The sequence below is a fragment of the Manis javanica genome, chromosome 9 (genome assembly GCF_040802235.1).
Source record: "Manis javanica isolate MJ-LG chromosome 9, MJ_LKY, whole genome shotgun sequence".
Taxonomy (NCBI): Eukaryota; Metazoa; Chordata; class Mammalia; order Pholidota; family Manidae; genus Manis; species Manis javanica.
Window position 1 is genome coordinate 100,169,105 of NC_133164.1, and position 5,289 is coordinate 100,174,393.

The following is a 5,289-nucleotide window of genomic DNA, read 5'->3' on the forward strand; positions in this document are numbered from 1 at the left end:
GCTTTGACTAACTGGGATTTCAATAAGCCATTAACCATGTCTAAACAGGCCTTCTTAGCAAAAAAGATCACCCTGAAAGATAAATGTCACTCTCCTATTTTGTGGTTGCCCATAGAACCCTGGACAGCTTCCTGTTTCCCACAAGATTTGGACTTCATGGACCCACCCAGGGCATGCACCATTTCCCTGATGGCTCTGAGGGAGGCGGAAAAGCCAGGGTCCACAGATTTGCATTTCTCAGTCTTTGTCCCACATCTCAGGTGTCACATCCTGCAGCCTTCCCAGGGTGGCTGGTCTACACATAAAGGTAAGACTGTATCTGCTAGAGGAGAGGAAGTTTCACATGCCAATGTACACCTGCCACCCACGTGAACCGCCCCCCTCCACCGTCCTCATGCCATTCCTCATCTCTTCCCTCCTACTCCACTGCCACCTGGAAAGGCCTATCTCCTGCCCACCGGGCAAGGCTACCTGCCCCTCCAAAGTCCTCCCAAGCTCCATCCCCTCTCTGAGGTCTCTGCTGACGACCTAAGTGACCTTTTCCAACACACACTGCAGTGGCAGCATGTGTTCAGTTCGTGTCATCCCTGGAGCCACCTCCAAACCCGGGGAGGAGAATGGTTTGTGAACTCTGCCTGTGGGATTGGTCTCCCCAGCGTGATCTTTTAAGTTCCCGGAGGGCAGAAAGTGAAATTTCCCACAATGCCTAGCAAAAGGCAAAGTAAATGACAGACCCATGCTAACTACTTACTAAATAAATAAAGAGTAAGAACAGGACCTCCTTCAGTCATTTGTCATTTACATAGTTGCTATCGTTAAGCCTGTAAGAGACTGCAGAGAACAGGACAGACCCGCGAGTTGCAAGACTGGGTGAATTCACCAAGCGTAAGGAACCCCGCCTGGGAAGGCAAATGTACTTGTCTGAGGGACCCCCAGCTTGAGACCCCCCGGGAGGGCGGAACTCTGGGCTGCGGGCAGCAGGGAAGGGTTCGCCCGGCGCCCTGGGCTGGGGGGCAGGAAGGGGGGAAAGGAGGGCGGCACCGGGCTGCGGGAAGCCCCCTGCCCAGGAGGCGACGTCCCGCTTCCATCTCCAGCACATCTTACCCGCTGCAAGGTCGCTTTTGCGATAAAGACTCAAGTTCCCCAGGGCTTGCCGTCGACGCTTCTCTGCGCGGAACCGGCGCAGGCCCGACGGCGCCAGGAAGCAGCGCGAGGCCGGGGCCGGGGCCGGGGCGGGAGGGGGCGGCCCGGCCGCCTGGGGCCACGTCACTCGGGCGGCGAGGAGCGCGGACCCCGTGCTCCCGGGCCAGGTGCTCACCGTCTGCAAAGTGGGGTGTTCTGGCCGAGATTGGGCCGTGCCCACTGGCGTATCGGGAGCCTCCCGCCTTGGTACTTAGCTGAAAACCCGCTGTTAAAGATGCGCTCCCTATGGTTAAACCGTTACCTTCTTTAGGGACTTTCTTTAAAAGGGAATTCTAGTGTAAATTGGGACTACCAATTACTTTCCGTTACAGATGGCTGAAAGTGGAGCATTGGGAGGAAAGGGCAGAGAAGGAAGAAGGGAGGTAAGGCTGTTTCAGATCCAGGAAAGGGGGAACTCCACTGGGAGAGGGTGGGGCAGAACAAATAAGGTCGCCAGGCCAGTTTCCGTACTTAACTGTGTGACCTTGTTTAATGCACTTCCCTTTAGGTCTCAGCTTATTCATCTAGAAGAAAAAAGTCTGGACTGGACACTGGTTCACAAGGTGTCCCCAGACCAGCACCATCAGCACCACCAGGGAACCTACCAGAAATGCCATTCTGAGCCCTCCTAGACCTGCTACATCAGAATCCCAATGGTGAGCCTAGCCATCTGTGTTTTAACAAGCTCAAGTTTGAGAACTGCTGGACAAGATGGTCTGGAGAGTCCCTTGGAGAGAAGAAAGTTTTACTTCTTAGAGTGGTGCATAAAGACCTCACAAGGCCCTCCCACATCTCGCCCTCAGTGCCCATCTTCTGAGTCAACAAGGCCTTCTCATATGAATAAACTGCTAGAAATGTTCTCAAGGAAACTTGCTCTTTAAAACTCTGTGCCTTTACATATGCTGTTCCTTTTCCTGAAATTGCCTTTTTCCTTCATTACCTCTCTAGCTCCTTTTTGTCCTTCAAGACCTCTTTTGGTTGTCAGCTCTTCAAGGAAGACCTCCTAATACCTCCCTTCTCCCATCCGGTGTCTCCTCTCTGTGCTTTTTTAGCACGTTATAAATATCTGTTATATCACTTGCCACCTTTGTCTGGTCCCCCAACAGACTGAGCTAGGTGTGGGCAGAAGCTGTTTTATTTCTGCACACTTAGTGCCTGACACAATGCCAGTCACACAGTATGTCCTCAGTAAACCTCATTGCATGAGCAAGTGAATAGATGACTTGAATCCTGGTGTCAGCTAAGTGAGGACTCAGATAATGACTTTCTTTTTTATTAATCTCTAATCATTGATAGTTTAATGTTCTACATGTTATAAATACCCAATTGTTGCTTGATATCAATGTTTACTACCATTAGTAATTCTTAATAGCATATTACATAATCCAAGTGATTTGAGACCTCCTAGCCTGTTTGAGCCTCCCAGCAATCTTGTGAATTATGTTAGAGCAGATATTGTTTTAATCATTTTAATAGCTGAGGAAACAACTCAGATATGAAATGGCTTTACATGGTTGCCTCTTTTTGTACAAATTATTTATTTAGTGATTCCTCTGTGCAGGGCATTGTGATAGACACAAAGACAGATCCTTGTCCTCCAGAAACTTATATTCTAGGAAAAATAAAATTTACCCTCCAAATAAGCCACAATAGAAACAGTGTGTAATAAATCCAATCTTCAGCGAGCCAGTCCATTAAGGTTCTCGGCGTTCGGTGGACAGAGGAGTCCTGAGTCAGGAGCTAGGGGAGATGTCACAGTGCAGACATAGCATGAAAAGTGCTCCGAAGAGGATTTGAATATATGTGAGAAGAGGGCTTTCCAGGAGAAGGAACTAGGGCAATAGGTGGGGACAGGGGCCCTCAGCATCGTCAGGGGCAGTGAACAGATGGGGTAGCTGTAGCTGTAGCCACAATCTTATGAAGTAGAACCATGGAAGTCAAAGATCTAACTGGTGGGACCACCATGTGTGCCACTGAAGGAGAACTTGATGGCATCTGTCATTTGCTTGGTTACTTTTCATTATGTCTTGGACATTACGTTGGAAAAATTACCTGCAGAAATAATTTGAGACCAGGGATGATACCTTCCAGACAAGATTCTTACTTGCTCTTCCAGGCCCCTAGGGACACTGGCAATCCAAGATCAGTTTAACCCAAATTCAAGAATTAAGATTCTTTAGGCCACCCATATGATTCAGCTAGGCTGCACTCCGTGAGAGGAAGGTTTGCTTCTGGTTTACCTGAGTCTATGGTACAGCCCTTTGGACGCCCAAATCCAAGTGCCAAGAAGTTTGCAAGGACCTCTGCCCTGGCAAAGAAAGTAACCAATAGAGTCCAATTTTTTTATCCCTAGGCACTTGAGATTTTCAAAAGAATAGCTCATTTTTCATCCCCCTCTCTCTCTATCAGCCAATGCACCCTGGTCAGAAGTAGCCCTGAAGGCCAAGCTCACCTCTCTGGAAGATCCTCTTCCAAATTTTGGCTAGATAATTTCTCACTATCGTATTAGCTATTGGATGATTTTTGGGGAAAAAATATAAATGTTTTCTTCAGATTGTCTTAGTTGTTTTCAGAAGGAAGTTAGGTCTGATTACCTGGTCTGCCTCTATGAGAAGCAGAAGTCTGATACAGGGTCTGGATAAAGATATGAGGATCAGAATATTTGAACAGTGGATGGACATGAACAGAGAAATCAATCAAAGAGTGGGGCATAGGATTGTTTAAGGGGGTTGTTGCAGGGGTCAGCAGAGAGGGAAGAACAGAAGAAAAATATTGTTTTGATTGGTTAATTTCCTCCCCTTGCACCAGCCAGCATAAAGAATCAAAGGATTTATTGGGTTAATGCTCAAATAGGTACTTCTAATCCTAGTTAAACCTATGGGATTTCAAAAACAGGCAGCATTATCTAACTTATTTAATTGCTTCCTTGTTGGGAAGCCTTCAATTCCAACTGCCAATTCTGCCAAGAGGAAAGGGAAACCTGAGCCACGGATGGATTAACCCCACTCCAGGAGCACTGAACCATTGTTCCTGCTCTCAGAGAGCCACCGGAGCCATGCTGGGGCAGGGGCTCAGTGTAGGGAATCAAGGCTGCACTGCTGAAGCAGAGCTGTCATCGAGGTGTGGGGCATGGGGGTGGCCCTCTGGCGGCCTGCCTTCCAGGCTAGAGGTGCTAGAATGTTTGCTGGGGAGAGGGGTACCATGCTGCTTGGCCAGCAAGGTACCTCCTTTCCCCATGCTCTTTCCTATGTGGAGGCTAGAATAGCCAAATACTCGCTTGCCCAGTCTCCCTGCAGCTTAGCGGGGTCCTGTGATACAGTTCTGGCCACTGAGGTGTAATCAGAAGTTGGGTGAGAGGGTTCTGGGAAAGCTTTAGCGTCCCTGATAAAAGAGACAGATGGGGCTGGCACTGATTCCAGACTTGAACGTGGGTGTGTTGTCTGGAGCTAGAGCAGCCATCTTGTGAGAAGACACACAGGAAGGGGAGAACCAGAAACTAAGGCCCCAGCCTTGACATTTCTTATGTTAGAAAAAGAAACCACCATTCATTCAAGCTATTGTAGTTAAGTTTTCTATAATTTGCAATTGAAGGACTCATAATTGATCTAGGGAGATTTCCAATCCCAGGATTCCTTATCAGAGAGAAATCATCTTGTTTTAGAATGAAAACATCAAACAAGGCACATGTTAATTGGATCTTCTATGAGTCCAGCACTGGGCTAGTTGGCATTGTAGAAATCACCAAGGTAGCATACACTGAAGGAATTCACACCTCATTGGAGATATAGTTAATGCAAATGAAATCTCATTATCAAATCTTAGAAAATCCTTCAAGATAATATAATCATTTCTGACTTTTTTTTTTTTTCTCCTTGGCTCCCTCCTAACAAAACACCATACAATACTCCAGTGTATAAAACATAAAATCTGCTTGGCCTTAAGGAGAATTGGTATCTAGAAACCTACCCTATTGGCCCCTCCATACCTTTTACGATACATGGTTGAAAATGTCTGATCCAGTACCACATTTAATTTCACAGTAGAGTAAACTGGGGTCTCCCTGACAGGATGAAAGCAACCTGTTCTTGGAAATGGAGTAGGTTTGCC

At 47.3% G+C, this 5,289-nt stretch overlaps 1 long non-coding RNA gene across 1 annotated transcript; it reads left to right on the top strand.

The window, feature by feature from the left end:
- Window positions 1-395: 395 nt before the first annotated feature.
- On the top strand, window positions 396-2,041 carry LOC140843544 (uncharacterized). Its single transcript, XR_012121390.1, has 3 exons — window positions 396-885; window positions 1,515-1,565; window positions 1,691-2,041. It is a non-coding gene; the product is annotated as an uncharacterized lncRNA (long non-coding RNA).
- The last annotated feature ends 3,248 nt before the right edge of the window (window positions 2,042-5,289 follow it).